This window comes from Chiloscyllium plagiosum, chromosome 4, assembly GCF_004010195.1.
Source record: "Chiloscyllium plagiosum isolate BGI_BamShark_2017 chromosome 4, ASM401019v2, whole genome shotgun sequence".
Classification (NCBI taxonomy): Eukaryota; Metazoa; Chordata; class Chondrichthyes; order Orectolobiformes; family Hemiscylliidae; genus Chiloscyllium; species Chiloscyllium plagiosum.
Window position 1 is genome coordinate 51,270,770 of NC_057713.1, and position 12,013 is coordinate 51,282,782.

A 12,013-nucleotide genomic window follows, 5' to 3' on the forward strand; every position below is an offset into this window, starting at 1 on the left:
GGACGGGTTTGGGGGTGGGGGTGTTGCATGGGGGCGGGGGGGCGGTACTGGACAGGGTTGGATGTGGGGTGGTGTTGGACGGGGTGGGGGCATGGGAGTGGGAGTGGATAGGATGTGGATGAGGGTGGTGGTGGGGATGGATAGGGCAGGGACTCGCGCACTATGTGCTGCTGCCTAGTCTCCTGAATGGTGAGTGGACTTAGCAATTGCTCGCTATGTCAATCCCATTGAACTGATGGGGTGGGGTGAGGCGAGAGGCTTCAGCTATGCTGCAGGCCCCTTACACACACGTGTGTGTCTGCTCAGAAACAAATCCCGAGACAGAGGGAGCAAGGCAGGAAAGTGAGAAAAAAGGAAACTTCAGAAAACTCCAAGTCCCAGAGGAGAGGCATTGAATCAATAAACTGAATATTCAATTGTCTGAAAGAAACAGTGCCCGCCCATCTCGTTTGGATAATTGAGGTTCCTCTGCATATGTGATAAAACAGCAGAGCTCTATATATTGAACTGGACTATTTTCAACCCTATCCTCTCACGGCGTGTTGGCTCTACAGTCAGCACTGCTGCCTCACAGCACCAGGGTCCGAGTATCGATTCCAGCCTTGGGTCTGTGTGGAGTTCACGTGTTCTCCCCAAGTCTGAGTGGGTTTGCTCTGGTTTCCTCCCACAGTCCAAAGATGTGCAGGTCAGGTGAGTTGGCCGTGCTGAATTGCCCATAGTGTTAGGTGTGTTAGTCAGAGAGAAATGGGTCTGGGTGGGTTAATCTTCAGAGGGTCGGTGTGGACTTGTTGGGCCGAAGGGCCTGTTTCCACACTATAGGTAATCTAATCTAATTTATATATACTGAAGTCACAGCGATATCATAGTATGGCTCATGTTTCCATAATTATTTTAAAATCAAAACATAGAGCAGCCACTGTTAGCTAGATGATTTCCCATGTGATGTACTTTGTCTTATTTCAGTATGAAATCCAAATTTAAAACTTCTTTCTTCCTAGCTGGATGTGCTTTATCATGAAAGTTCCCTTACATGTCAGAAATTCTTCATATTTTCAACATTTATTGTTACTTTTTCCTAATAATCAAACCATTAACTCATTTTTCTCTCTCTCCACAGATGCTGCCAAACCTGCTGAGATTCTCCAAGATTCTCTCTCAGTGTTTGTTTCAGATTTCCGGCATCCACAGTATTTTGCTTTTATCTATTATGTTCCCACCTCTTTACCTGCTCTATCATAGAGTCATACAGCATGAAAACGGATCCTTTGTCCAATCGTCCATGCTGAACAGAATTTCAAACTAAACCAGTCCCACCTGCCTGCTCCTGCCCCATATCCTTCAAACATTTCTATTTCATGTACTTATCTAAGTGTCTTTTAAATGTTGTAACTGTGCCCACATCCATCAATTCCTCAGGAAGTTCATTCCACACACGGACCACCCTGTATGCAAAAGAATTTCCCCTCATGTTTTTTTAAAATCTCTCTTCTCTCACCTTAAAAATATGCCCCCTAGTTTTGAAATTCCCCATCCTAGGGAAAAGACACCTAGCATTAACACTATCTATACTACTCATGACTTTATAAACTTCGATAAGGGCACCTGTAAACCTCCTTTGCTGCAGTGAAAAAAATCCCAGTCTATCCGGCCTTTCTTTATAACTCAAACCTTCCATAACCAGCAACATCCTGGTAAATCTCTTCTGAATCCTCTCTTGCTTAATAATGTCCTTCCTATAACTGGGTAACCAGAACTGGACATGGTACTCTGGAAGAAACCTCACCAATGTCCTATTCAACCTTAACAAGACTTCCCAACTCCAACACTGAAAGCAATGAGCAATGAAGGCTAAATACTATTTTAACCACCCTGTCCAACTATGACTCACAATTCAAAGAATTATGTACCTGAACCCCTAGGTGCCTCTATTCTCCAAACACTACCCAAGGCCCTACCATTAATTGTATAAGTCCTCTCCTGTTTGTTGTACCAAAATGCAATATTTCGCACTTATACAGATTTAACTCCCTCTGCCATTTTCAATCCATTGATCTTTTGATCAAGATCCCTTTGTAATCTTAGAAAACCTTCTTCACTGTCTAATATGCCACTAAATTTTGTGTCGTCCTCAAACATACTAACCATACCTTCTATATTCTCATCTAAATCATTTATATAAATGACAAACAAAAGTGAACTCAGAACAAATCCCTGCGGACCACCGCTGGTGACAGGCCTCCAGTCCAAAAATAAACCCTCCATCAAATTCACCAAAATTCCACCAAAGATCAACAGACAGCACCTTCTAAACCAATGACAACTTCCACCTCATAGGACAAGGGCAGCAGATATATGGGAACACTACGACCTTTGAGTTCCCCTTCAATCCACTGACCATCCTGACTTGGAAACATATTGCCGTTCTTTCACTGTCACTGGGTCAAAATCCTGGAATTCCCTCCCTAATGGCATTGTGAGTCAACCCACAGCAGGTGGACTGCAGCGGTTCAAGAAGGGAGCTCAACACCACCTTCTCAAGGGCAACCAGAGATGGGCAATAAATGCTGGCCAGCAAGCAATGCCCACAAATGAATAAAAAAAATACACTCTGTCTCCTGCCATTCAGTCAATTATACATCCAATTGGCAAGCTCACCCTGAGTCCTATGAGACCTAACTTTACTAATTTATATATCATATAGAACCTTGTCAAAGGCTTTACTAAATTCCAAGTAAACAACTGTTCTGCATATCATTCCATAATAAATGGCAACATGAATGTTAAGACCCCAATCCTGGTTTTAATTGAGCCATATAGCATGGTGGCTCAGTGGTTAGTACTGCTATCTTATGGTGTTTGGGACATGAGTTCGATTCCAGCCTTGAGTGACTATCTGTGTGGAGTTTGCAATTCTTGCCATGTCTGTGTATGTTTCCTCCGAGTGCTCCAGTTTCCTCCCACAGTTTAAAGATATGCAAGTTCCATGGATTGGCCATGCTGAAATGTCTGGGGATGTAAAGGGTAGATGGATTAGCCGTGGGAAATGAAAGGTTACAGGGATAGGGTAGGGAAGTCGATTTAGGTGGGACGCTCTTTAAGAGTCAATGTAACTTGATGGGCCGAATGGCCTCCTTCCACACTGTAGGTATTTTAAGATTCTATATGTCTGTTAATTCAACTACATCATAATAAAGGCAATAATTTGTACCCAGAGCATAACTTTGAGGAAATGCTTACACTCTTGGGCAAAATTCAGTCACTCTGGCACAAGCTTAGCAAACTAGTGTAACTTCTATCATTCATGCACAGCCAGAACACAAGGTATGTGAAAATGTCCACCTAGAATGGGATTCTATACAATGGGTCCCTGCTGGTAATCAGTCCATAACCTTAAAAATCATAATTCTGACTAGCCAAACACTTGACTCTGAGTTTTTAAAAATCTCACAACTAAGAAACACATTTCTACGATCTAATCTGTGACATTTTAATGACTCATGAAAGACTGAAATAGTAAAACAAAAGCAATCAGAAATTCTTTTGATCTAAATTACAATGGTAAATAATGTTACAATCTACCCCAATGTGAGGTTCCCCAATTTCTGATGTTTCCAGACAGGATATTCCAAATCGGTATGCTCCCAGGTAGAACAGATAGACAAGTTCCACTTCTTGATTGATCCGGTTCCTCAGATGGTCGCAACAAGGTTACTTAAAAAGGATCCCTTACCTTTACCCGTTTTCTAACGCAGAGCAGTGTAAGAATTGGCTTTTAATCTTGTTCCTGTATGTTATTGAAAGGAGAATACACAAACATATTTTTCACCCAGACCCCTCTGATTTCTTTCATCATGGTAACAGTCTAAGATGACTCTTAAGAAATTATTTTCCAATTCACTGTGAATTTATCTCTCTCATTTCCTTCTTTTTGAAGCTTCCTTGACCTCTGACTGGTGTGATGTTCCAAGATATTCTTGAGGCTGAAGATAGCCTTACACAGGCTTTGAAGACATGCACTGAATTGCATTGCTCGGAATTTATATTCACAGTCTTTTTTTTTGGCTATAGGAGCAAATTACTGCAGATGCAGGGATCTGTACCGAAAACAAAAATTGTTGAAATCACAGTGGGTCAGGCAGCATTCATGGACAGAGAGCATGCTAATGTTTTAAGTCTAGGTGACTCTTCATTTTTTTTGGTTGTTCATCCTCCTTTTAAAAACACATTTTGAAATTAGGAATTAATTTGGGGTTGGTATCCATTGCCATGACACTACCACCAAGTACATCTCAGTAGTGGAACTGAGCAATACAATAAAAGAAATTAATAATTTGTAAAGGAAGTGAATGTTTATGGAAATGGTAGGCGGATCAGGATTCAGTTGAGTAGTAAGGAGGATAGTCCATTCAGGAGAGGTAAACATGTTCTTGAGAGGTATGGTCAGATCAGATTGGAGTCAAAATGGCAGGAGAAGAGTCAAACATGTCATGGGCATTATCCAGTGAGTAATCAAGAAGGTCTGTTGTATTGGTTACTCAGAGTTGGACATGATTTTTAGCTATATAACAAATCCTGGGCAACTATCAAGGCAATTGCTTAGAAACCCCAAAGTTTTAAACTCTAATTTAGAGTTCGATACTTGGAGGCTTCTGGACTTAATGTGATGACCAATTAGTAGATTCTGGACAATTTCAGTGCAGTCACTGCTTCTGGACATTCTGATTTGCATCTTTGAGGTGCATCTAGTATCTGATCATCTGAAGCTAGAAGATCTGGGCCAATATTTGCAGTGATAGTTTAACAATAAGCTGTACAGTAAATTAGATTTTAAGGTAGAATCGCAACTTCTTGTGCATTCAGCAGTTGGGTGAATAATATTTTTGCTACCCTCGGCACTTATACCCTCTGTTGTAATCCATCTCCCATGGAGTTTAGTTTTTCTTTAAATTCTTCTAGTTAATTTACCAAATTGTTGACACTGTCTGTTATCACTGTATGCCAGAATGTTGAGACAGATAAAGCTGAAAGCAACAGCCGTGCGCACTACGTCCTTGAATACTCGATTGTGTGCTTCACTTTCCAGCTCTGCCAGCTGCCCGTACATTTCTGTTAGCATTCACCATTTTAATATTTAATCACTTTAATTTCAAGCACTGTATAAAATGTACACCTTGTAATTGATTTATACTACTCAAACAATAGTAGTATTATGATGGACCAGATTATAGGAGCACTGCACGTATATTAACGAATGTAGTTTGCAGTACACACAAATATGCAACACTGTGAGCGTGATTTACAATCTTAAATTGATGGTCAACATAATTTCTCACATACTCAGGATTATTCAGTTAATGCTGTCCAATTGCAGAATTGCATCTAACATCGAGCATTGTCTTGCAAGTTTTGGCAAGTGCAGGCTGTTTGGATATGTCAAGTATGTTGCTTGTTTTGATCCCGAATGTGCAAGGAAATATGTTGTCAACCAAGTTAGGATCGTCAGTTGAGCTTGCAGTGTGGAACGCCTGTGCTTTCTGTCTGCATGATTTAAAATTCAACAAAGTTTGGCTATTAATTTATAATTCATCGTGCAAACCCTCTACCCATTGGAGTTTGCTTGCTGACCAATCAGCACTCTCCTCATGCAATGTAAAAATTATTTTTTCTCTAGAATTTGTATTCTTGCAAAATATTGTGATGATTGCAAGATGAAAAGCTACAATAAAGAAGAACAAGTAACTCAAAGGATGATTCTGCTTACAATGATGGATTTCATTGAATTAGAAATGTGTTTAATGTCTAAATTTACAGCAGAGAGGGTAAAAGGATATTTTCACCAGAGTTAGGTTGAAGTGGCCAAAAGATATATAGATTTTAATATTACAGTGACATGATAGATACAGCTGTGAATGTGTATATCAGTTTGTCAGAGGTATAATCTGTGGATTATGAAACTGTTAAAAGAGCAATACTCAATGCTTATGAGCTTGTCCTTGAAGATTATCAAACACAATTTATGACTATAAGAATGGAACCTAATCATACATTTGTGAAATTCACAAGAGAAAAAGAAAAACTGTGACACCAGTAATTGTGTGCTGAAGTTAGGAAAAAATGAGAATGTGAAGAAAATCAAGATTGTGGAAGTTTTCCAAAATACAACTCCAGTAATGCTAATACATATTTTAGATGAGCATCAAGATGCAGCAGTTCTGGCAGACATCTATGATATCTTACACAGATGGTTACATGCAGTGAAATAATTAAATGGGAGCCAACAAGGAAACTGGAGGAATGGAGAATCTATCAATAGAATATATATTAGTCTTAAGAGTCAGAAGAAAGCCCAGAACTTATTAGCCATGATGTGGAGGTGCCAGTGTTGGACTGCAGTGGACAAGTTAAAAATCACACAACAGCAGGTTATAGTCCAGTGGGTTTATTTGAAAGTACGAGCTTTCGGAGCACTGCTCCTTCATCAGGTAGCAGCAATACTTCCAAATAAACCCATTGAACTATAACCTGGTGTTGTGTGATTTTAACTAGAACATAATAGTTAGCCTAAAAAATGTTTCCGTTATCATAAAAATGAATGAACTAAGGCTAATGGCTGGATGGTAAGTGGGAAACCTACTGCAGTGGTAAGAAAGACTAAGGAATCATCAGAAAATGAGATATGTGGTAAGGAAAAGGGATTAAAACTGCAACAGTGAGAAAGTGGAGTGTGTTCCCTCGGAAGGCAGAGTTGGTTGAGGATAGTCAAGCAAATTCTGACTTGATTGTTAACAAAATTAGAGTTGATAAAATGTGAAGCTGGAAAATGCACAGCATCAGAGCAGCAGGGGATTCATTGTTTCAGATCAGAACCTAAGTGCTGAATAGATTATTTCAAAGGAAGAAGAAGACAAATCAATAATGATATTGAGATGTAATGGAGTACATCAGTCACTGATGTTGGTTGATGATACAATTTGTTTTTCAGAGAGGCTGATATTAAAGTAATATTAATTCGAAGTATACACGGAGTTTACAAACTGGTCCTATTATAGAGATAAATAAAACAAAGAGCTGCTGATGCTGGAGTTTTGAAACAAAAAAACCAGAAATTTCTAGAAAAACTCAACAGATCTGGCAGAGAAAACAGAGAAGTGAAAAAAGAGTTCACATTTTGAGTCTGGTGACTCTTCATCAAAACTTCCAGTGAAGGCAGTTAAATGTATACCCTGTGGTTAGTGTCTGATGCAATGGTTCCCACACTAACTGGAAGATCTGGACCAATATAGGTTCTGAAACTTCAGTAGCTTTTAGGAATTTTATGGAGCCCTGTTAGTCCTTATTTAGTGGCACAGCCAAAGTGAGAAATTACAACAAGATGTGAACTCTGATGAAAGTTCATGCTGAAATATTAATTTTGCTTCTCCTTTCACTGAACTTGCCTAACTGCTCAATATTTTCTGTTCTTATTAATCATGAGCTGGGTAATCAGTTCAGTTGAGAGGTAATTGGGAGGTGTTGGGGTTGAGGGTAGTAAGGTTGTCAACCCCCACAGAATGCCAAAACATCTAGAAGATTCAACGTCAAGAGGAACATAAGAAATAGTGGAGTACACTATTTAGCCACCTCATGACTACCTTCTAATTCATAAGATCATGGCTGACTTGACCCAGAACCCAATTCCTCTTTTTTTTTACCAGATCCACTGACTTCTCAACTCCAAGACATTTTGAAAATCTGTCTACTGCCTCTTTAAATACTTTCAGTGATCTACCCTCCACAACTTTCTGGGATGGAGATTTTTCAGGCATTCACTACCTTCGGAGAAGAAATTCCTTTGCTTCTCAGTTTTAAATAGGTGTAACCTTATTCAGCAATTATGTTCATTAGTTTGAGATCCCCCCCCGACTAATGGAAAGATTTCTCAGTGCCTACATTGTCAAGTCCCCTCAGAATCTTATATATTTCGAGAAGCTCATCCTCATTCTTCTAAACTCAAACAAATAAATGCCAAACCTGTGCAGCCATGCTTGATAAGTCAACCCTTCAAGCCAGGAAAGAGCCTCCTCCATTTCTTTTCAACTGCTCCCAAAGCCAATATATTCTTTCTTAATCACAGGGACCAGATCTGTATACAGTTCTCCTGGTGCAACATCACTAACATTTTCAACTGTGTAGGAATACTTCCCCATTAGAAAACATCAATGTCCTAGCAACAAAGATAATTCTATTTTTTGTTCTGCAAGGATCAGTTTTGGGACCATTGCTGTTTGTCATTTTTATAAATGACCTGGAGGAGGGGCTAGAAGGTTGGGTGAGCAAGTTTGCGGATGATACGAACGTCGGTGGAGTTGTTAACAGTGATGAAGGATGTGTCAGGTTACAGCGCGATATAGATAAGTTGCAGAGCTGGGCAGAAAGGTGGCAAATGGAGTTCAATGTAGCTAAGTGTGAGGTGATTCACTTTGGTAAGAGTAACAAAAAGATGGGGTACTGGGCTAATGGTCGGATACTTGGTAGTGTGGATGAACAGAGGGATCTTGGTGTCCATGTACATAGATCTCTGAAAGTTGCCACCCAGGTAAATAGTGCGATGAAGAAGGCACATGGCGTACTGGCTTTTATTGGTAGAGGAATTGAGTTCCGGAGTCCTGAGGTCATGTTGCAGTTGTATAAGACCCTGGTGCGGCCGCATCTGGAGTATTGTGTGCAGTTTTGGTCGCCATACCATAGGAAGGATGTGGAGGCACTGGAACAGGTGCAGAGGAGGTTTACCAGGATGTTGACTGGTATGGTCGGAAGATCGTATGAGGAAAGGCTGAGGCAATTGGGGCTGTTTTCATTGGAGAAAAGAAGGTTTAAGGGTGACTTGATAGAGGTGTACAAGATGATTAGGGGTTCAGATAGGGTTAACCATGAGAACCTTTTTCCACGTATGGAGTCAGATATTACGAGGGGGCATAGCTTTAAATTAAGGGGTGGTAGGTATAGGACAGATGTTAGAGGTAGATTCTTTACTCAGCGAGTCGTGAGTTCATGGAATGCCCTGCCAGTAGCAGTGGTGGACTCTCCCTCTTTATGGACATTTAAACGGGCATTGGATAGGCATATGGAGGATATTGGGCTAGTGTAGGTTAGGTGGGCTTGGATCGGCGCAACATCGAGGGCCAAAGGGCTTGTCCTGCGCTGTATTTTTCTATGTTCTATGTGTGTATTGCTGGATTTAACATTTATTTCCTATCTCTAAATGCCCTTAAAAACATGGTAGTGACCTGCTATCTTGAACCATTGTCGTCCACGTTCTGTCTGTTGACCTTTAATGCCCTTTAATAGGGAGGGAATTTCAGGAATTTGATCCATCACAATGAAGACATATACTGTATTTCCAAGTTATGATGGTGAGTGACTTGGAGATGAACTTGCAGGTGATGGTATCCCAATGTATGTGCTGCATTTGTCATTCCAGATAGGAGTTTGGAATATGCTGTTGAAGGAGCTGTGGTGAAATGCTGCAGTGCATTTTAAGGTGGTCACACTGCTGCCATAAGAGAGTGGATGTTTGCGGATGTGATGACAAGCAAGCAGACTGCTTTGTTCAGTGTGGTGTCAAGCTTCTTCAGTGTTGTTGGAGCTGCACTCATCCAGGCAATTGAAGACTGTGCCATCACCCTTCTGACTTGAGCTTTGTTGAGGCTGTGGACAGTAGGCAAGTTACTCACTATTGGATTCCTCACCTCTGATCTGCTCTTGTAGACACTGTCTTGCAATTTATGGTTAATGGTTATCCCCAGGATGTTAATAGCAGGGGATTCAGTGGTAGTAATGTCATTGAATATCATGGCGTGATGGTTAGTTTCTCTCTTGTTAGATATTATTACTGCCTGATATTTGTGTGGCTTGCATGTTACTTGCCACTTATTCATCCAAAGTTGGATATTTTCCAGCTGTAGCTGCATTTGGACATGGACTGCTTCAGTATCCAAGGAATCACAACTAGTGAAGGTTTTGCAATCATCAATGTGCAAGCGGGCATCAGAGCCGCCCTGCTTTTGCCACGGGACTATGCCTACATCAGGAAACTATAAGAATTCATTTTGTGTTTTAAACAGCAGTCGCAGCTTTAAACCCCCAGAACTCAGCAGCTGCCGGTCCGCCCACGTGACGGGGAGTTAGGAGACAGAGGACAGATCAAATCCACACTAGACCAACACTACCCATGACTCATAGACCAAAACTCCGGAATTAATTAATATGGAAACCCATCTCCTAATCACATCAAGAGACTGACTGAAACATACCCATACCCATCGATACGGAACCACCCTGACACAAAGGACAGGCATCCACCAGACAGGAGCGGACAGACCAATACACACCAACACCCCAAGGGAACAAAGGGGGGTGCTAGCCCCTGCCCTCACAGAGAGAGACAAGCAGATAATACCCAGACCCGTTTTACATAAACCAATTAGCACCCCACTGTGCGTGCCCTGCAACTCTCCTGGGACGGCAGGAAACATACTATTTGCACCTACTCCAGTGATGATGGGGAACGATCATCCCATTCATCCTCAGATTCCACACATCCTGACAACTAAAAGTATATAATATGTAGCAGCATGCGGGAACGGGAGAGCAGCCGAGATTCGGACCTCGGTTGGTCTCCGCCGGCGTTACTGTAGCAATAAACGTTACCGATTGTTGAACCGCACTCTGGACTCGGATTGATATCATTTCATCCGCGCTAACAATTGGGGGCTTCGTCCTGGTTAACGACGGCTGCTGGATCCCTGCGATGGCACTGGTATTGTCAATGTGCTACTGTGACTGACGGACTATCCTTGGACCGACGACTTTAGGTACGAGACTCCGACAGATTGACCCCCCCCCCGTTTAAAAACCGACCAAACAAGCCTTCCTGGTTGACCTCTGCAGTGGGGGTTAGGGGACCCATTGTACGTTGAGCCCGGTTTTAGCGCCTTCCTTGCGTACACGGTAGAGGCTGGGAGGTCTACGCGCGCTACAAGAAGGGAAGTCCTCCAAACCAGCCCGAGACGCGGGGCCTTTGGGCCAACCGGCAGTTATACGCTCTGCCCATTGACCTCGCGGGTCCCGAGGTATTGGCCTCTGTAGGATCAGGCGCAGTTAGGTCTGACTTCACGCCCCCCCCTTGCACTCGGGCCCCTGGTTCACGCCCAGTGTTTGTGGGGGTACACACGGCCGCTGAACGTCAGGCGGTGAGAGAGAGACTCACGGAAACCCGGGGCTGCGCCCTCAGGAATCGACACGCGCCCCGTCTGTAACTATCCCCCCCCTGCCCAGGTTGACCCGCGGGGCTAGGGTTCGACTTACAGGGAGTGGGCTTGACTGGGAGATTAATAAGCCAGTGCCAGCAACATCCCTTAGCACGCCTGCTAGCTTTACTTTAAATTAGCTTCTGTTAAGTTACACCCGCTGCGCCCCTACCATGGGTGGGAGCGCGGCCGAAGACCTAGATTGGGGGCCAGACGGTTCCCTTACCCCTTTTATAGCCGACAAGAATAAGAAACTTATTAACTTCATTTCAATCCTGATGAGTGCAAGCCAAAAAGCTTCAACCTCATGTCTCTTTTTAGACATGTTTTAAGTTCAGTACTACCAAACAATTATTTTTACAAGATGGTTACATTTTGGGGCTGTCAGTAAATTAGGGTAACATAAAGGCAGATTTGAATTTCACTGACAGCAAACTGGATTGTTAAGATTAAAGGTGTCCCTTAGTTGTTTTCGTGGGAAGGTATTCACACTTGTAGACAATGGTAGATTGTGTTAAAAGTGAATAGACTGTTAGTCTCCAAGTCTCAGGTATTGAGAATGCCAGACTATAATTTTTTTTGCTTTAAATTAGTTACTTGAGTCCAATAGTTGGAAACTAAAGGTTAACTAATGAACATTTCTATCTGGCTGGATATAAGAAGACTCATATGATTCATGCTGCCATGGAGATTGACCTTGACAGAGGAGGGGTCTACAAAAAGCC